The sequence below is a fragment of the Eptatretus burgeri genome, chromosome 6 (genome assembly GCF_056783735.1).
Source record: "Eptatretus burgeri isolate ZD-2024b chromosome 6, Ebu_testis_v1, whole genome shotgun sequence".
Lineage (NCBI taxonomy): Eukaryota > Metazoa > Chordata > Myxini > Myxiniformes > Myxinidae > Eptatretus > Eptatretus burgeri.
In genome coordinates this window covers 89,506,009-89,528,799 of record NC_140966.1, presented here as the reverse complement: position 1 = coordinate 89,528,799, position 22,791 = coordinate 89,506,009, and the positions used below count along the sequence as shown (strand labels likewise).

The 22,791-nt window shown below is 34.9% G+C and overlaps 1 protein-coding gene and 1 long non-coding RNA gene across 4 annotated transcripts in view; both read right to left on the bottom strand.

Moving 5' to 3' along the window:
* LOC147025293 (enteropeptidase-like) overlaps positions 1 to 22,791 on the bottom strand; it is a 381,080-nt gene that overhangs the window by 90,836 nt on the left and 267,453 nt on the right. The window lies entirely within an intron of this gene.
* LOC147025297 (uncharacterized) lies at positions 19,224 to 22,239 on the bottom strand. Its single transcript, XR_015059445.1, has 3 exons — positions 20,847 to 22,239; positions 20,556 to 20,750; positions 19,224 to 20,459 (listed from the first exon to the last, which is right to left on the bottom strand). It is a non-coding gene; the product is annotated as an uncharacterized LOC147025297 (long non-coding RNA).

The window sequence follows — 22,791 nt, the reverse complement described above, 5'->3', positions numbered from 1 at the left end:
ATTTACTAGACAACTTATCACCACTGAATTGCTACTTATTACATCGAGATCCTGGAAAACTCGAACAGCATGGCATACCGAATTAAACATCCTAATTACCCTTTGAATGCATACCCCCCCCCCCCTCAAACGTAACAATATTGATAGGACAAATAATGCAAGTTGAATGCATTTTGTAAGAACCTTTGTCAGTGTTGTGGAAATACATAAACCCACGAAGTTTGTTGATTGGTGTTTAATTGATGCTTTATTTGTTTCGGAGTGTTGAAAGCAGTCTTTGATGCACTGTACGATTTCGTCAAGTGGAGCTTTGAAAGAATTTCAACCAAAAGATTGGACGATGGAGAGAACCCAGATTTGGGTGATTGGGCATTCAACACGTGATCATTAAACTACCCCCTTCCTGAGGAGATTAGATGAACGATGTGAAAAAACCCCCACTGAGGAGAAGCTTGGGCAAGAACTGACGTCGCCGTTTTGTGAGGCCAGACCGGCCAGACAAGTGTGGAAACGTGGAGTGCTGCTCTGCAAATACATCGTGCACTTGCTGTGGCTACCTCAATGCACAACGAAGGCCCTGACGGCCACTCGGCGAGTCCCCTGCAACATGTGTTCAGTGGTGCGGCTGGGGGCTTGTGCAGCCACCGTGACTGTATCCAACATGCATAGCTCTTTTGAACTGCTGCGACAAGGGGCCGAACTCGGCTGGGACTCTGGGTCACCTCTCTGATCCTTTTCATAACCTTCAACTCAGCAACGAGCCCAAGTTCTTGCCTGCAAAAATCTACCTTCCCCTCAGGTCAACGGGGTGTGTCTCGACTGTATTTTCTGAGCGTTCACTGCCATTGTTAATTGGACTGGTGTAATGCATATCTATCTCCTCTAGGAACAGGGTATGGTGATCATGGGTGAGATAATCATTTGGGGTTTTATAAATTTAATTTTTGGCTATAAAATCAAATTGGTTGTTAGTGATGTTTTTCCCTTGCTCAAGAATATTTAAATTATGTCGTTTGATGTCCAAATATGGCCACAATGTGGCCAAGGAGGGAATACTGTTATGACATATTAGGTGATGGCCCCATTGGCCCATATTTGTACATTTGACTTATTTAAACATTCATCAATTGCATTAACCAGGTGTCTGGATTCAAACCTTTGTCCTGGTTGCTTCAAATTGTGTTTCCAAGCTTTTGCCCTCGTTTTACAATTTGCTGTACGATGTGTTAAAATGTAATATCAACAAGCCAGCCATGGCCTTGCCACAGAGCAGCGTCTGCAGGCTGTTATGAATTCCAGTGGAGTGTCAACAAGTCTTGGAGATCTACAAAGGATTTGCTCCTGTTTATGAATATGTGCCGGCGCTTTCTCGCTGTCTGAAGCGTGACAAAGGAGCTGTTTACTGATAATTCTCCCCGAGGGCCGCAGGGAGCGGGAAAAAGCCCACTTGCATCTTTGTTTCTTTCTTTTCTTGCTTTTCTCCGCCTAGGAATAGGTTTTATATATGAAACTTTTGTAGTGTAACCTTGAGTGTGGTACAGGTTCTGACTGCTGTGGTTGGTCCCTGTGCCACCTCCGCTTGTAAGTGTGCTGTGGAACTTCAATAAACCGTATATTCGAGAATCCTCAGTTGACTCCCCTCGATTCTTGGCCAGGATTGGTGAGGGTCATCATCACACGTATAATATAAAATGTGTGAAAATGAAAAGATGTGTACAAATTGAGTGTGTTGTATGTAAAATGTGGAAAACTTTCTTTCTTTTGTTAAGTTAAATGCGCCGGGCGACGCCCAACGCAAAATGAAGTCACAAATGATGATATGAAAGTCTCGTCACTCTCGTGAGGTGTTCTGGTTTCTTGTTCTGACGCCATGAAAATCTTATCAAATATCAAAACGATACCTCGTCCGTGCCGTCGCTCACCTCACAGTTGTACGGATGAAATCCCACGGGGTTTGTTCGCAACTCGAACTCGTTTATATAATTTCCAGAAAATGTCCGACATTTTGAGTTTTTATTTATTTGATCATTTTTTTTGGCGTTTGCGCTTTCAAAGAGAAAAATGTTAAGATTTGGGATACTTTTTACATTACTTAAACGGTTTAATCGTTCTTTTACATTTCCTTTCGGTGATAAAATCTGGTTCCGTGCTGTTTGGACCAGGACAGTTTGGTACATGTCCGAACTACTCCGTCATGGCGTAATGGACGTGTTCGAACATCAACAGTCGCGCATCCTCTCGCTGTCCCAACCTGTCAGTGATGGAATCCAGTGGAGGTGCTCACTCCATGATTCCTTGTCCTGTCTGAGTCCGTACCGTACTGTACACACTCGTTTGATTTTCTTCAACAGCTCTTTACAACAACAAAACGAAAGTGTAAATTCACTGCAAATCTAAAAACAAAAAAACAATGTCTCCGTGTTTTTGAAGAGGTGGAGAAGATTGGGAAGCCGAGTGCGAGTTATGTAGAACTGGTATGAACGATTGGAGGTCTCTGTGTAAAAAATAAAGATGGTATCGATTCACAATCTCATGTGGACTCGGACAAGCACAATCTTCTTCTTCTTCTTCTTCTTTCGCTGCTCCCGTTCGGGGTCGCCACAGCGGATCATCCGTATGATCCGCATAGTGATTTGGCACATGTTTTACGCCGGATGCCCTTCCTGACGCAACCCTGGTCGCCTCTTACGACACAGGGATATGGTACACCTACTTTAACCAGGGTATACACCGGCCCAGTATACTGGTACTCATTTCGCCGACCTCGGAAGGATGACAGGCTGAGTCAACCCCCTGGTGTATTAATTCAATGGTCCAACGGGGCTTGAACTCAGGACCTTTTGGATCCCAAGCCACTGCCCAAACCACTGCACCAACACCAGGCTTTCGGACAAGCACAATATGTTCAGTATTTCGACGAGAACGGCGGTTTGCAGTCAAAATGAATCGAGGTTGGAACACAACTAATGAGACCACCGATAGGATTGTTCAATACGTGAAGGAAACTCTTGAAAAGAGTGTCCCTCTCCAGAGTGTCCTCTTTTTCGGAGTGTCCCTCTCTGGAGTGTCCTCTTTTACGGAGTGTCCCTCTCCGGTTTCCTCGTTTTCGGAGTGTCGCTCTCCGGAATATCCTGTTTTTCGGAGTGTCCCTCTCTGGAGTTTCCTCTTTTTCGGAGTGTCCCTCTCTGGAGTGTCCTCTTTTACGGAGTGTCCCTCTCCGGTTTCCTCGTTTTCGGAGTGTCCCTCGCCGGAATATCCTGTTTTTCGGAGTGTTCCTCTCTGGAGTGTCCTCTTTTTCAGAGTGTCCCTCTCCGGAGTGTCCTCTTTTTTGGAGTATCCCTCTCTGGAGCTGTGGTGTCGTGGTAGTGGTGCTCCAAAGGCAGACACGAGCGGGGGAACAGTTCAACCCTGCTTTATTGCACGAGTGAGAGCGTGAGCGTACGTTGCCCGTAACTCCCCTTTATTACGTACTCGATGCACTCTACGAGCCACACGACTTACAGGCTCCCAGGCCACAATGGCTACAGCAACCACTACCACGCCTCAGGCGGCGCGCACTCCTATATCCCGTGCATGCACGTGATCACGCCGACCACTCCTCCACCACGCTCCCCCACATCATGCCCTGCCCCCGCAGGCCCGCTACACCACAGGAGCATCCTCTTTTATGGAGTGTCCCTCTCCGGAGTGGCCTCTTTTACGGAGTGTCCCTCTCCAGAGTGGCCTCTTTTACAGAGTGTCCATCTCTGGAGTGTCCTCTTTTTTGGAGGGTCCCTCTCCGGAGCGTACTCTTTTACGGAGTGTCCCTCTCCGGAGTGCCCTCTTTTACGGAGTGTCCCTCTCTGGAGTATCATCTTTTTCAGAGTGTCCCTCTCCGGAGTGTCCTCTTTTTTGGAGTATCCCTCTCTGGAGCATCCTCTTTTATGGAGTGTCCCTTTCCGGAGTGGCCTCTTTTACGGAGTGTCCCTCTCCGGAGTTGCCTCTTTTACGGAGTGTCCCTCTCTGGAGTGTCCTCTTTTATGGAGCGTCCCTCTCCGGTTTCCTCGTTTTCGGTGTCCCTCTCCGGAATATCCTCTTTTTCGGAGTGTCCCTCTCTGGAGTGTCATCTTTTTTAGAGTGTACCTCTCCGGAGTGTCCTCTTTTTTGGAGTATCCCTCTCTGGAGCATCCTCTTTTATGCAGTGTCCCTTTCCGGAGTGGCCTCTTTTACGGAGTGTCCCTCTCCGGAGTTGCCTCTTTTACAGAGTGTCCCTCTCTGGAGTGTCCTCTTTTTTGGAGTGTCCCTCTCTGGAATGTCCTCTTTTCCGGAGTGCTCCTCTCCGGAGTGCCCTCTTTTATGGAGTGTCCCTCTCTGGAGTGTCCTCTTTTACGGAGTGTCCCACACAAAATGTTCAAACAGACATCACTCACTGTTCAAACAGACATCAAACACTGTTCAAACAGACACCACACACTTTTCAAACAAACATCACAAACTTTTCAAACAAACATCACATACTTTTCAAACAAACATCATACACCATAACAAACAAACATCACACACTGTTCAAACAAACATCACACACTTTTCAAACACACATCACACACTGTTCAAACAAACATCATACACTTTTCAAACAAACATCACACACTTTTCAAACAGACATCACACACTTTTCAAAGAGACATCACACACTTTTCAAACAAACATCACACACTTTTCAAACAGACATCACACACTTTTCAAAGAGACATCACACACTTTTCAACCAAACATCATACACTTTTCAAACAGACATCACACACTTTTCAAAGAGACATCACACACTTTTCAAACAAACATCACAAAATGATCAAACAGACATCACTCACTGTTCAAACAGACATCACAAACTGTTCAAACAAACATCACACACTTTTCAAACAAACATCACAAACTTTTCAAACAGACATCACACACTTTTCAAACAAACATCACAAACTTGTCAAACAGACATCACACACTTTTCAAACAAACATCATACACCATAACAAACAAACATCACACACTGTTCAAACAAACATCATACACTTTTCAAACAAACATCACACACCTTTCAAACAAACATCATACACTTTTCAAACAAACATCACACACCTTTCAAACAAACATCATACACTTTTCAAACAAACATCACACACTTTTCAAAAGACATCACACACTAGTAGGGTAAGAATACTGATTCTGGCTCACTTTTCCCCATGTAAATGAATGGGGGATTTTCAGCGATTCATATTTTTTTCCCTAAAAATAAACCCCCTTTTTATCCCAAGGTATATTTATTTGTCTCCCCTTTTAACCTGGAGGTTGAACCTCATTTAATTGAACACCTGGGGGTTGAACAGCTCACTCATTGAACCTATAAAGATTTGTTCATTCTCAAATTCCTTCAATAGTTTAATTTTCTTTGCACAATAATCCCCATCTAAAATATTGACAAACAAAACATTTGAATCTTTATATTTTTGAAGATACCCCTTTTGTGCCATTACGAAATGATAAACTTCTCTTAATGCTCTTGTTTGACCACCTCCTGAGCCACATATCATTTTGAGATTATAGTAAATTGTTTTTTCATTGTTCAATTGATAACCATCAAAGTTTTCAGTCCATTCAAGGATATTCATTTTTTTCTTTACATCCTCTAACTTACTACTTTTTAAATTGATTCGCTTATTTGTTTTATTTACCTTTGTTTTAGTTATTTTTTCAATAAGACTTATTTGATATTTTTCACATTCATTATGTTTTCCATTTATATACCAAGACTGAGATTTTCTCCACTCTTTAGTTTGATTAATACTTGGTTTAACCATTTATATATTGTGAAAAAACGCGGCGGTAGCCCTTAAAAAACCCTAACCCTTCTTCCCATCGTTAAAACGCAATCTATTTTATACACTCTATCATACAATATCCATATGGAACACAATCTATTCCATTATCTAAAATAAATCTCTTATCATCAAAGGCTCCTAATGCCTTTTTATTTACTTCTTCACTATATATGTTATGTTTATAACTTCTTATTGTATTCATTTTCCTGTATTCTTCTTTCTTATTCATCAAACAATTATAATAATTTCTAAAAGTTATTGATTTCTTTATTACATATTTCTTTATTCCCTTTAACCTCTTATCAATCTGATCACCATACTTATAAGCATATGCCTTTGCTCTCAATCCAATAAACTCACTCATTACTTTTCCACCCAACTCATCCTTAAACTTACCAATAACCTTTTCATTCTTTTTGGAAAATAACTCACTCTTCTTGCTGAAATTACTTGTATCATATACTCCAATATTTTTCTTCATATCTTCATAAACATCATCAGTTTTTATATCTAGGATAAAACTATCAGTGTCCATATACAACAATGAAACATTTTCACCATACTCTTTCTTTAAGTCATTATACAAATAATCATACATCAATATCTTTGATAAATCAAGAACTGCTGTTCCAATATAAATTGGTTTATCCATTACAATACTTTCCTTTTTCATATGAATTGCAGAAAAGTTCTCTGAAAAAACCTCTTCTCTATCAAAACTGGGTTTATTTATCAATCTCGAAGCTTCTTTCCAAGATGTTGCGAATCTAATGTTTTGCCTGTTTCTAACATTTTCCATAGTCTTTCCAAATACAGCATTATTCATTAATTTATAAAAGTCCCCTTCAAATTTTACTTTTGTATTTGCTCTCATATCTGTATTGAATTGAATATACTTTTTCACCCAAGGACTTTGTTTAAATTTTAAAACTCTATGAATTTTAGCTACTCTCAATCCTTCTCTCAAAAACTGTTTTAAGCTTCTCTGATGCAAAACATATCCCTCTTTATCATAGAATGTTGTTAATAACTTTTCTGTTGATTTACCTTTAATATTAAAACTTTTATGATAATCACTTAACCATTCTTTCTTTGGAGTTTCTTTCTCACATGCAAAAGGAAGATCTTTATGCTTATTATGAAGATCACTCGGGTACCTCAAATCAACTTCAAAATAATAACCTTCTTCTTCGTCATTCAATTCCTCTTGAGAAGAAATAACAATATTCATCAAAGCCTTTTCATAATCCTTTTCTTCCACCCACTCTAATTTACCATAAGGCAGAGATTGAGACATTGCCCATCCATACAAATTATTAGCATCAAAATACATCAAATAATTACTATCTTTTTCACTATCATAATTTGGAAGATATTTATTATTTGCTTTAGCATATCTTTTGAACATACTTGTGATATTCCACCTCTCTTGGACTTCTCAATCATCAAAAGCATATCCACATCACTGATTAAATCTATATCTTGTTTTGTCATTTTCAACATTGCACTCCAAGCTAAACCAGGAGCTGTGAAATAGTGGGCAGGATCTAATCCATAACAATTTTTATTATGACAGAGTGATCTAAAAGCTTCAAACACATCAGCTAACAATAAAACATCTGTTTTTAGATATAAATCGTGATATTCTCCAAGGTTCTTTATCTTAAATAATTTCCATATTTCTTGTGCGTGTTTATATTCCTTATCACTCATCTCTTCTTCATAAAGGTTATTATAGAAACTTTCTTTTGATGGAAGTTGTGTTTCTTTAAATCTCATAAATGAATCCATATAATCATAAGGATAAATTCCCTTACTTGTAAGAATTTTCTCTTTACTTTGAATTTCATTCCTTGTTTGAATTTCCTCTCTCGTAAGAATTCCTTCTTTAATCAGAATTTCATCTTTAATCAGAATTTCCTCTTTAGTTAGAATTTCATTCATTGTTCGAATTTTCTTTATGATTAGAATTTCATCTTCAGTTAGAATTTCTTCATTAATTACAGTTTCCTCTTTACTTTGAATTCTCTCTTTAATCTGAATTTCCTTTTTAGTGAGAATTTCCTCTTTTGGAAAGAATGAATTAAGATTTGGAAAAGAGTCCATGGAGCTTAGATTTGATGCGAGGTAGGCTAGTGGTGTTCCCATAAACTTGTAAGAATCAAGAAACCGAATACGAGTTATAGGTTTTGTGAATATCATTTTTGTAAATGAAATATACTTTTGACTTGTGTTTGTTATGGCAGAAATAGTCCCTGGTGTTTTTGAAAGTTCATTTATAAATAGATGTGTATCATAGTTGGCGCTGTTGTGAAGAAAGACTGGAATAAAAGAAGGTAATTTATAATTAAGATTACAACAGGAATGAGCGGGACCTCTATATTTACCAGTAAGATGACAATGATCCCTAACTTTTGACTCCTTAATTTCCCCCTCACAAATATGACAGATATTGTTCATTCTAAATTCTAATTTTTCTTCTTTGGTTAATTTCATCGGTTCATTTGTTTCTTTCATTAATTTAGTGAGTCTTATACAATCCTTTTCTAATCGTTTTACAAACTCTTGTGAAGCATTTTTTCCACGATAATGTTCAAGTTTGTTATACTTTTCTCCAACAGATTATTTGATATAATAACAGAAACCACAAGGAATATGTTTTTGATATTTATTTGTATATGGTTCTTTTGGATTAGGAGAAGCAGTATTTATCTTTTTAAGGATACACTCAAAATCAGCGTATATCACAAATGGATGCATGATAGATTTATTATAATCTTCAAAAGAAATCTTTTCACCAGGTTTAGGCATTGTAATTACAGCTGATTTATGATTACTACAATATTTTGAATGTTGTTCTAATCGTTCTTTTGTATGAAATGAATTAAGACATCGCTTACAAGGATATATTTTGTTTGCTGTTCTGAATACCTGAGAAGAGATTAATCTTGATAAATTATTGATGTATGTGTAATGTGAATTCTTTCCAACACTAAAATATAAAAGATCAATGTGTGTTTCTTCATTTTTATAGTTGTTTGAAATTTTTAATATTTGAACTTTGTTTGTATCCGTTAATCCATATACATTAATAGAAAGATTATTCTTTTTCTCAAATTTAGGAATATCTGTTAGTGGCATTGGGAATTTAAAATCTTTAATGTCCAAGGTATTCTCATATTTCATATATTGTTTTACTCTTTCTGAATTACATTTTGGTTGATGTAAGTGAGCAAGAACAGACCAGAGAAAACATTTATTATCATTGTTCTTAATATTAACAACTGCCTTCTTTAGTTTTATTTCTTTTGGTAATTCAATATAAGAGGAAGCTTTAAGAGGGTTTGATTTTAGAATGTGTATATCTAAAAAGATGATTTTTTTAATATTGAATCCACTTCCTACCACTGTATTATCAACATCCTCCTCTTGTCTTGATAGTTCTTCATAAACCCCACTATTCAAAAAATCTTGAAATGATGTTATAAAATGAAGATCTGTTCTCATATAAGGAGTTTGTTCTTCATCTTGTCTTTTCATATTCATTTTCACTCCCATATAAAACTTTAAAGTTTTCATTTCTTTTAATGTCTTTTTAATAAATTTTTCAACATCGGGTTTCACTATTTCAATTGATTCAGCTATTGATGATGGACCGGGTTCTCCAAATTGAAAAATCCTTATTTTTATATGCCCTTTAAATGCCCCATCAGTGTTTTCAATATAATAGTCTCCCTTTACTTTAAACTCATTTTTCTTGTGTTTTTGTGATTGAAGATGTTTATTATAACTACTCTTCAAAACATCCTTTGAACAGATATCACAATGTTTTCTTTCCAACTCAAGAGGAGATATTTTATGAAACAGATTAAATGTGTGTTTGTTGGTTCGGAGGTGTTTTCTATAATGTTTATATTCGTGATTACAAACATCGCAGTACGTTGTATTCACCATATTTATAGAATAAAACTTTGCTTAAACTAAAATTTTCTTGATGAAAATTTCGTTTGTTTTACAGGTGAATCTGTGCTTAAAACCATTTTATCCTCCAACTTTTTCACTTAATAAATACAATGTTTCAAGACACAAAAGACAAGTTTCAATCAATCTCTTCATCTGCTAAAGATACTGAGAAATATGTCAAGGATGTAAAATTGAACAAAGATAAATATAACAACTATTGGATAAAAACTATTATGGTAAATAATATGAGTTCTTCAATTTCCTACAGTGGAAGGGCTTTTAGTATACCTGGTAGAACATCAATTAAAGTATCTCTAACAAAAGTTTCTCCTCTCCTTCTAGTAATATATTCAAAACTAGAAAAAGCAATGAAACAAGAAAAAGTATCAAAGAACAAAAAACCTTATGGATGAAGCTTTAGAAAGAAAAGATAAGACCATCTGTAATATGCAAGGAGAAATTTGTATTTTTTTCAACAACCCAAAAGATGTAAATCCTGATGAAATAAAGGATGTTAATATATCAGGTGAAATGACATTTCGTTCAATAGCAGTTAACGATAATTTTAAAATTACCTTTAATATAAAAAATGTTGTCGTTGAATCTGATAATGAAAAAAAGTATATCGATATCGATGGTAATATACAACTGAAAGTATAGATGAATTTCAGTTTAAGTAAAGTTTTACTTTATAAATATGCTAGACTTTCCTGATTCTCCACATGACAAATTTGAGAATTGTCCTGCGTGTGAAAGACAGGGATTAAACACAGAGTCAAAAGCCTATAAACAATGTATATTCTGTGATTATCTTCTAATTAATGATAATAAAAAATATAAAAAGGAAAATAATTCTTTTAGATTTACACCAAAAATGAATTACTTTACAAGATTGATTAGAGAAATGAATGTAAAGTATGAGGGTGATAACACACCTTTCCTTACAAGGGAAGAAACTGAACGTATAAGAGAAATGTTCAAAGGATTGTTGTTGTATATTATTCATGGATGTAATTTTCAGGGAAATATCAACACAAGATATTGTATAAATAAAATAATGGATTATCTTGAAATTAAACCTGAACTTAGGATAAAATATAGAGTTTCTAAAAATGCCAATAATAAATTAAATAACCTGTTTTTCAAATATATAAATGAATGATTTTTTACCTATTTGGGAAAATAAGATAAAATTTAACAACCACAAAAATCTCCCAAATTCATTAAGATGTCTCATAGTTGGTTCAAGTGGATGTGGAAAAACCTGCTTACTTTTAAAAATGCTCCTCACTCCCAACTTTTTAGATTATGACAATTTAATAATTTTCACAAAGTCGAGTTTTCAACCAGAGTATCAACTACTCTCACAAGGTTTTAATGCTGGTCTTCAAAAAGAAGATATAATCGGTTTATTTAAACGTCAAAAAAACCTAAATGATTATAACATTGAAGATATAATTCAACTATTTTGTGATACACAGAGATGTAAAAAGAAATCAAATCCTATAACTTGTATTCTTAGTGATAATACGGATGATATACCGTCTCCCCAAGATTTGGATAAATCAAAAAAGAACCTCGTTATCTTTGATGATTGTGTTAATGAGAGAAACCAAATGGTAATGGACAGCTACTACACAAGAGGGAGACATTCTTCTTGTAATTGTATTTATCTTAGTCAATCGTACTTTCAACTTCCTCGTCGTTCCATCAGAAACAATGCTAATACTTTTATTTTATTCAAGTTAAATTCAATAGATATCAATAATTTTTGGAGAGATAATTGTTCTACATTATGTAGTAAAAAGAAATTTGAGGATTATATGAAGCACACGACTGAAAAATATAAATGTATTGTTGTGAAACAAGATGAGATATTAAGGGATATATTTTTTGTTTTATAAACAATTACATATATAAATGACAACTATTATTATAAATCTTGTGGGTAAATCTGCTTCTGGAAAAAACTTTCATAAATCAAGGTTCTTGTGTAGTACAAATGAGAATATTGTAAATTTACTTAAAAAACACCCCGTGATACGCATTGTATCAACAACAACTAGAGCAATAAGACCTGGAGAAGTAAAAGGTGAAGATTATCACTATATTTCAGTGGAGGAACATATGCGATTGAGGAATGAAGGTCAAATGTTTGAGGAGGTTAATCTTGGTACAACAAAATATTCACATTGTAAGAGTGAGTTAAGGAAACTAAAATCTGGTGGTGTTGGGATATTAGAAACTAATCCAGAAGGAACGAGACAAATTATTAAACATCTGAGTGGAGTGAAGATTTTATCATTCGGTTTTGATGTTGATGAAGAAACTCAACGCAAACGTATGAAAAGCAGAGATGCAAGTATTAGTGAAGAAGAAATTACAACTCGCATTAATGTTAATAAAGAATTTGATGAAATATTTAAAGAAAAGGATTTATTTGAACACATCTACTTGAATGATGAAGAAAAGGAAAATTTCCCTGTTGATCTTTACAATTCATTAAATGATATTTTACAATAAATAAATGGATGTAAAAGAAAGAGCAAGAAGATTTAAGGAACATCAAGAGTTGGTTTCAAAAGTTGTAAAACAGCAGGAAGACATAAAGAAGAAACGCAGACAGAAACTAACGGGCGAAGAAGTATTTGAAAGAAAACAAGAGAAATTTTTTAAACCACTTTTAAAAACTTCCCAAGAAAAAATGAAAGATGTTTCCACAGTTCCCACAGTAGAATATACTCCCAGAAAGCTCCAAATGTTAAAAGATTTCAGTCAAATGACGGAGGAAGAATTAGAGCATATTGGAGAATTAGAATATGATGAAGGTTTATTTCAACAACTGGAAGAGATTAATCAACCCCCTGATTATATTGTGAATGCTGTTCAAAACAATGAATATTCAGCGGATTCAAAAACCAAAGCAGGACTCATTCCAACAGAACAACCAGCAATATTTCATCTTGTTCAAGAAAAGGTATTGATATTTAATGATGAATTAAGGTTCTTAAGTTCTGCTCAACCCCCTGTTAAACTAACTCCGAGATTAATGTTTCTTCTCACAAAAGATGGAAGACAAGGTTCAACTGTGAGGGATGAATCAAAGTATATTGATAAACCATTGGATATGGAAAATAATGATGATAGAGTATATATTGATTTGCTGAACACTCTAAATTATAAGGTTATTCTTTCTGGTAAAAGTAGGAAGAATGAGAAGGAGAAACACATTATTCAGGCTTTAAGTATCCTTGGTTCAGGTATTAGTTTTCTTCCAAATGACCCATCGCAATTAGTTAATAGACTGTTATTGTTGTTAGGCAGTAAGAAGGCTGGAAATAACAATTGTTTTAATGAAGCATCAGCCATTTTAGACCAGTTGATGAACATGAAAATAATTAATAAATCTCAATATAAAGACATTTTATCTCATATTAAATAAGATGAGAAGCACAATCCTGAGTTTTAATTTTACAACAAGCGACCACACATCTTCATTCCCATACCCACTACAACTTGACACAACAAAAGAATATGAGGCATCTTTATTGTCCATGGAAACTTATAATACCTTATTTAATATAACCGAGAAAAATGACAAGTTTAGTTATAATCCGGGAAGTGGATACAAAACGATAACAGTCTCACCCGGAGCATACGAGATTTCTCAAATATCTTCCGAAATTGCTCGTCTTATGAAAGAACAGGGTGATGAACCAAAAAATATTGTTATAAACATTCAAAAACATACTTCAAAATCAACGATTAAAGTTAAAAATAACTACAAGGTTGATTTCACAATTGATAATTCATTTAGAGAGTTATTAGGTTTCTCCTCAAAAAGATTGAAACTAATGGGACGTTTTACAGTGATAATGTCATTCAAATATCCTCAGGAATAAATTCGGTGTTAATTCACTGTGATTTGATTGATGGTGCTTATAATGATGGAAAAAAAACAAATACAATATTTTCATTCAGCGCATACTCAACCCCAATTGGTTATAAATTCAATATGGAACCTAAAAATTTGGTTTATCTACCTGTTTCAGGAAAAACCATACACAGAGTAAATTTTAGGATAACCGACCAAGATAATCGTGTGATTTCTTTTAATGGAGAAGTTATATCCATCAGAATTCACCTACGTGAAGTTTTTCAATAAATAAATACGATGGTTATTGTGAGGAAACACGAGTTGGGAAAATATAAAATAATTACAGGGGATGGGATGTTCCTTTCCCCGTACTACAAGGGTGAAGGTATGTATCTTGGTAGAGGATACTATAAACCTAAGAGACAAAGGGGTGTCGGACATCAATTCAGAGGAGATGGGATAATTGATACTCTCATGGGTATTGGTTCAACTATTCTTAAACATAAAGACCTAATTGGTTCAAATGCTTCTGCTGTGGGAAATGTAGCAGGTGCTGTAAAGAGTATTAAAGATGCTCAGAAGGAATCTCATAAATTACAAGCAATAAAAGAAATTAAGAAAGGTAAAACTCAGTTGTCCCCCAAGAACGACAGAAAATAATTCAAATACTTGGAACAGGGTTTCAAAAGTTTTAACATCTTTTTTCCTAAATAAATACAAGTATGGAAGCAATTGATAGTATCTATGATTTGGATGATACTATTATTATCTCAAACTCCACTAAAAAAGAAGATTACTTCAAGGTAAATGCAATAACTGGAACAGACTGGAATACAAATGGTACAAAAAGTTTTGAAATAAATAATCAACAAACCTATTTGAATCTCTCCGAAAGTTTCTTGTTGTGTAAATTTAAATTCACTAAGGCTGGGAATAACACAAACGCTACACTTGTAAATGATTTCTTCTGGAAAATGTTTGATAGTGTGCGATTGTATATTGGAACACAAGAAGTTGAAGCGGTTGATTATGTCTCTGCTGTATCTGAAATGATGAAATTTACACTCTATACATTCAGTGATAGAATGGGAAAGGGGTCTGTCGAAGGTTTTATTCCTGATATGTCAACGGGAACAAACACAGACCCTGGATATATTCAAAGGAAAGGAATGTATAATGATGATACAAAAGCAGAAAATAGTTTTACTGTGGCAGTTCCTCTTAAAGGTATATTTGGATTTTGTGATTATGATAAAGTTCTGTATGGTCTTAAAATTAGATTTCAACTACAAAGGAATGATAATGAAAATAGATTGCTTTTTGGTGTTGGTAGTGCTTTTGGTGAACAGAATAAATTTGTAATTGAGGAGATGAGTTGGTATATCAGTGAATATACTCCTAATCTTAAAACAGAAGAGATGTTGAATGGAAGACTTAACTCAAAGAAACCACTCAGTGTATCATACCTCAAAAGAAGATGTCAACACGTGAAACTCAATCAAACTACTTACACGTGGAATTTGGGTGTTCTGGAAGGAAAGCCACGATATCTGTGGATGATTTTTAAAAAGCCAGATGGTGATACTGCGACTGATAAGAATAATGCATTGAGTGATAATGCTAAGGTGAAACAACTTCGCGTTTCTCGAGATGGAACATTTTATCCACGAGATAGATTGGAAATTAATTGGGAAAAAAATGATTTTGCTGAAGCATACAAGTCTTACCAAAAGGTGTGTGAAAGTAATGGAAATAAAGAACCTATTTTGGATATGACAGCATTTAAAAGTTTGTATACAATCTATGCGTTTGACCTGAGCGCTCAAAAGGAAACTATAAAGTCTAATCGAGTGGATACTTCCCTATACATTGAAAGAGGAGAGAGTGAAGAAGTTGATACATATTGTTTGCTTTTGGAAGAAACAGAATTGCAGATTAATACAGATAATGGTGTGATGATTAGTCTCACATATTTTTTGTTAAATAAATGAGTGGCAAAGTACCAACTGGGGTATATGTTAATCAAATCAATCTTCATAAACTATCATCTTGTGTTCAAAATCAAAAGCCTTGTACGATTAACGTTAATACAATTCAGAGAAAAGGAGCAGTAAGAATTGATGTTTTGCTCACAAGAGAACAGGTTAAAATCTTGAATGACACTGGCTCACTTAAATTTAAAATGACAAAACCAATGTTGAAAAAATATTCAATAAGAGAGACGAGTGGAGGATTTCTCCCATTTCTAATTCCTTTATTTGCTGGTTTAAGTGCGGTTGGAGCATTGACGGGTGGTATTTCAACAGCGGTCAAAACTGCCAACGAAAGGAAGGCTCAACTCCAGGCTCAAAAGAATTGGAAAGACATAACAAAGAGTTGGAGAAACAAATTAGTGGAAGTGGTGTAATTGTAGATTTTGCTGAAAAACTTGAAGGTCTGCCTGATAAAGCGAGATTGTTAGTTGGAGATATGCTTTCTTCTATAGCACAAGCAGGTGTAAAATTAACGAAAAGAGGTAATGGATTATATCTTTCTAATAAATAAATGAGCATTGATGAGTGGTTGAAAGAATTTGGAAAGAATACAACATCAAATTTACAACTTGCCAAATATTGTAAGAAATTAAAAATTCATAATGTGGTTATTTGTATGAGAGATGAATTAACAAATGTGCCGAAACATACAAAGAATATTATTATGAACTTAGAAGATAATAATGGGAACGGTTCTCATTGGGTTTGTATTTTTAATAGTCAAGACAAATATTATTTTGATAGTTTTGGTCTTCCACCACCTGTTGAAGTCATAAAATTCTTACAGAATGGTGTTTATCAAACATTTCAAGTCCAAGAATTAAATTCCAAGTGTTGTGGTCAATTATGTCTATATGTGTTATTTCAACTCAACAAAAATAAAAATTTTTATGACATTATTTTTAATCTAATATAAATGACTTATGTTGGTAAAGATGGTTCTATCTTTGGTATATCTCAAGAACTGGATATTGATTTATCAAATTATTATACAAAGGCACAGGCTGAACGACATAAATATAATATAAACAAAAATATTAACATGAAAAATGCTTATAAATTAAAAAATTATCCAAGCCCGACTGACGCGAATGACTTGGTGAGATTAAACGATTTATCACAATATATATACTTAAATAAAACGGCTGTGTATTCCAAAGATACAGAAGTGTTGATATTATCTCCAGGTCATACAGAATTCACAGTTCGAATTAACATAAATTTTTATAAAGAAGGGCGTATCGTTTGTATGAGAATAGAACAATGGGGGTATGATATGAATGATTTAGGGTATAATTGGTCATTTAAAATTAACCTCGAAGACCTGGAACAATTAAATCAGTCTCGTAAGGAAGAATATTATGCACTTGGTATCGAGAATGAGTTTTGTGGAGCCACGATTAGTAAACAACAAATAAAAGAATTTAATAAGGGTAAATATAATAATGGTTTTGCCCTTGTTTATCTCATGAAAACAGAAAAAACAGGATTATATATAATAAGTAAGGAAATACAAAATGATTTAACTATGGGAAGATGGGGAGGTGTTTCGTGCCATAATATTATTCTAACATATATTTCTAATACATAAATGACAGCAAGAAGGCTTCAAGAAAATTATCATTTCTGTGTCCAAGCATACCTTCAAGAAAAGGGTATTCGGTATTTTAATAAATATGTTCTACAACATAAGAATGAGGTATTTTCAATAAAAGATTGGCATTATGCTGATGTTGATAAACCGACAACTTTAGATTTAATTAGAATGTTAAATAATGAAAAAATTATAAGGTTAAGAAAAGGTCAGGCTCTTTTAGAAATTCAAAAGAAATTTTATTGGTTTCCTGTTGTAAAAAATTATTTTGGATACAGGAATAACAAGAAATCCTGATGAATATATGTATAATATTCTATGGGGTGTAAACGATTCAAGGATAGTAAGGGATGAGGAAGGAGTTGAAGAAGAGAGGGAAGAGGAGGAAAAGGAGAAGGAGGAGAGGGAGAAGAAAGAGAAGGAGGAAAAGGAGAAGAGAGAGAAGGAGGAAAGAGAGAATAGAGAGAGGGAGGAAAGAGAGAAGAGAGAGAGGGAGAAGAAAGAGAAGGAGGAAAAGGAGAAGAGAGAGAAGGAGGAAAGAGAGAATAGAGAGAGGGAGGAAAGAGAGAAGAGAGAGAGGGAGAAGAAAGAGAAGGAGGAAAAGGAGAAGAGAGAGAGGGAGGAAAGAGAGAGAATGAATAAATATCAAAATATGGAAACCAGTGAGATTCAAAAAAGATTGGTGGTATTACAGAAAATAACTCAACCCACCGAGGAGGAAAACAAAGAATTGACAAGTCTATTTGCAATATTTTCTTCAAGACTATTGACATCGTCAAGCTATTCATTTTAATTCAAGTTTTTTCTTAAATAAATGGAGGAGAGAGTGAAGGCATTTCTAAGGATTCTTTATGTTTTAAAAATTAAGATTCAAATGTGCATGTTGGAAACTAAAAAGGTTTTTGCACTCTGCAGGAATTTTTCTCATAAATAAATGAGTTATTGTCTCAAATGTAAAAAGAAAACTAATACTAAAAATATTTCATATATTAAAAGTAAAAATAACAGGGTTATACAAAAAGGTATATGTTCGGTGTGTGGTTCAAAAAAATCAATTTATCTCCAAACACAAACTCGGAGGAGATATACAAAAGTTTTTATCAGGAAGTAAATTTACAACTACTGGAATACCAGGGGAATTACATCTTCCAGGGTATTCTTTCTGTGGTCCAGGCACAAACTTGGATAAAAGATTAGATGAGGCAGACAATCCTAAATCCTGGAGTAAACCAATCAATAGAGTTGATGAAGTGTGCATGAGACACGATATTGATTATGGGAATACCACAACGTTGGAAGAAAAGCATGAAGCCGATAGAGAAATGTTGTATAATTTGTCTCTGATACAAAATCCAACCTTGAGAGAAAAAGTTGATAGGTTCATCGTGAAGAAGATGATTAGTGCTAAATTGAAACTTGGACTTGGATATTCAAAAAACTTATAGGCTCTAATGATGCCATTAATACTGAAGAGCAATTAGCTGATGAATTACATAAACCAATATTCACAAAGTTTCAGAGAAGGAAAGTTTATTCCAAGGAAGTTGATTATATCTGGTCTGCTGATTTGATTGAACTCAATAATGATAAGGGGTACAAGTATGCTTTAACCGTTATTGATTTGAGGAGTAGATATGCGTGGGTTGTCCCTTTAAAAAACAAAACAGGTAATACTCTTATGTTAGCTTTTCAACAGATATTTAATAAAAGTAAGAGAAAACCTAAAAAATTGTGGACTGATGAGGGTAGAGAGTTTTATAACAAGACATTTATGAATTTTCTAAAAAATAACAGTATTACATTATACAGTACCTTTAATGAAGGGAAGGCAGTTGTTGTTGAACGTTTTAATCGTACCTTAAAAGAGAGACTATATAAAAAATTCACACAACTCGGTTCACAACAATGGTCATCTTTTATTCAGGATATTGTGGATAAGTATAATGACACGATTCACACGTCAACGAATATGAAGCCATCAGAAACATTTACAAAATTAAAATATGAAAAAGAGATTAATGTCAGAAAACCTAAGTTCAAAGTTGGTGATATCGTAAGAATATATAGGTGGAAATCTCATTTTGAAAAGGGTTTTACTGAACGATGGACGAAAGAACTTTTTAAAATTGTTGATGTAATAGATACAGTTCCTTGGACTTATAAAATATATGATTTGGAAGGGGAAGAGATTTTAGGTTCATTTTTTTCACAGGAATTACAAAAGACAAAACTAAGCAGATAATACACCTTTGTGGACACTCGAGGGCCAAGTCCGAGGTGTATAACAGTATATAATGTGTGTCAAGGGGTGGACGTTCTTACATCTGTGAACCCCAAACACAGAATCCTCAACTGAATAGTCAAGGCTTAACTTTTGTTTGTGTGTGTGTGTGTGTGTGTCCCAACCCTCACATTCAAAATCTCAACCCCAACCCTCACATTCAAAATCTCAACCCCAACTCAATCCTCACCCAACACAGTCTTTTTCAAAATGAGATTTCCACCTATATATATATATATATATATATATTTTACGTTTTGTTTTTTTTTCTCTTCTTCCAATTCTGTCTTTTAAGGCTTTCAGGTTTGATGACATAGAAAGAGGGAGTAAGAACTTTCTTGATAGGTTTAAATCCCAAAGAGTGGTAGCATTTCAAGTCTTCAAAATAACCCCAACTTTCCAAGTCTCCAAGGTAGTTATTTAAACCATCAAGGCAGAACTCATTTACTGATTTTTTCAAAATTTGTGAGTCTCCAAGGTAGTTCCCATATTTAGAACCATCTTGGCAGAACCCTTTTCCTGAGTCTCCAAGGTAGTTATTTAAACCATCAAGGCAGAACTCATTTACTGATTTTTTCAAAATTTGTGAGTCTCCAAGGTAAAACTTGTATTCTGGCTCATCAACGTATAACTTGTTCAGTGGGTATTGTCTTGATAACTCACAATGAGTACTATTGCTGTAAAACTCTTTTTCAGGATTTTGCTGGTCTCCAAGGTATAACTCTTTGGTTGGGTCATCAAGGACGAACTCGTTCTGTGGGTCTTGGTCGCTCATAAGGTCTTCAACCAAGCCAACAATTTCGCCCCAAGTTGCAGCAAAAGCAGTATTTTCATTTTGTATTTCAGATACAATTTCCTGTGAGAGAAAATAATAATGTATTAATTAAGTTATTTAATTATTAAATGAGTATGCTTCAATCAAAGTTTGAAAATAGGAAAATAAAAATCTTACCTCAACAGATAAGAGGTTTGAATCCAGTTCATCAACTTGAAGGTTTCGTTCCATACAAGACAGAGAGTTCCAAGGAACACCAAAGTCATCCCACTCAAGGTCTTGGTCGCTCATAAGGTCTTCAACCAAGCCAACAATTTCCCCCCAAGTTGTAGCAAAAGCAGTATTTTCATTTTGTATTTCAGATACAATTTCCTGTGAGAGAAAATAATAATGTATTAATTAAGTTATTTAATTATTAAATGAGTATGCTTCAATCAAAGTTTGAAAATAGGAAAATAAAAATCTTACCTCAACAGATAAGAGGTTTGAATCCAGTTCATCAACTTGAAGGTTGAGTTCCATACAAGACAGAGAGTTCGAGACAAGCACACAGCACACCATTGCCAGCAAAAACAAATGTTTAAAATGGAGCCTGGGTTTGAAGCTTTTATAGAGAAAGACTGGTGGGTGTGCTTTCCTTTGGAAATTCCCTGGGCAAGCCTAGGCAGGCCTTCATTGGGAAATTTTTCAAAACCATAACATCCTGTAATTTTCTAGTGATTTCTTTGTGAGTCAGAGATGAACTGGAAATGATGTAAGAGTGGGCGGGGCTTAGCAAAAGTAGGCGGAGCTTAGAAAAAGTGGGCGTGGCTTAGAAAAAATACCTTATGAAAAGTGGGTGGAGCTTAGCAAAAGTGGGCGGGGCTTAGCAAAAGTGGGCGTGGCTTAGAAAAATACCTTATGAAAAGTGGGCGGAGCTTAGCAAAAGTGGGCGGGGCTTAGCAAAAGTGGGCGGGGCTTAAAGAAAAGTGGGCGGGGCTTATTGAATACCTTGTGGAAAGTGGGCGGGGCTTAACAAAAGTGGGCGGGGCTTAAAGAAAAGTGGGCGGGGCTTAACAAAAAATAACCTGTGGCTCAGGAGGTGGTCAAACAAGAGCATTAAGAGAAGTTTATCATTTCGTAATGGCACAAAAGGGGTATCTTAAAAAATATAAAGATTCAAATGTTTTGTTTTTCAATATTTTAGATGGGGATTATTGTGCAAAGAAAATTAAACTATTGAAGGAATTTGAGAATGAACAAATCTTTATAGGTTCAATGAGTGAGCTGTTCAACCCCCAGGTGTTCAATTCAATGAGGTTCAACCTCCAAGTTAAAAGGGGAGACAAATAAATATACCTTGGGATAAAAAGGGGGTTTATTTTTAGGGAAAAAAATATGAATCGCTGAAAATCCCCCATTCATTTACATGGGGAAAAGTGAGCCAGAATCAGTATTCTTACCCTACTCACACTTTTCAAACAAACATCACAAAATGATCAAACAGACATCACTCACTGTTCAAACAGACATCACAAACTGTTCAAACAAACATCACACACTTTTCAAACAAACATCACAAACTTTTCAAACAGACATCACACACTTTTCAAACAAACATCACAAACTTGCCAAACAGACATCACATGCTGTTCAAATAGACATCACACACTGTTCAAATAGACATCACACACTGTTCAAACAGACATCACACACTTTTCAAACAAACATCACAAACTTTTCAAACAGACATCACACACTGTTCAAACAGCTTTCACACACTTTTCAAACAAACATCACACACTTTTCAAACAAACATCACAAACTTTTCAAACAGACATCACAAAATTTTCAAACAAACATCACACACTTTTCAAACAAACATCACACAGTTTTCAAACAAACATCACACACTTTTCAAGCAAACATCACAAACTTTTCAAACAGACATCACACACTGTTCAAACAAACATCACAGACTTTTCACACGAACATCACAAACTTTTCACACGAACATCACACACTTTTCAAACAAACATCACACACTTTTCAAACAAACATCACACACTTTTCAAGCAAACATCACACACTTTCACAAACAAACATCACACACTGTTCAAACAAACATCACACACTTTTCAATCAAACATCACACACTTTTCAAACACACATCACACACTTTTCAAACAGATGTCAAATAGACACTTTTCAAACAGACATCACACACTTTTCAAGCAAACATCACAAACTTTTCAAACAAACATCACACAATTTTAAAACGCACATCATACACTTTTCAAACAAACATCACACACTTTTCAAACAGACATCACACACTTTTCAAACAGACATCACACACTTTTCAAACAGACATCACACACTTTTCAAACAAACATCATAAACTTTTCAAACAGACATCACACACTTTTCAAGG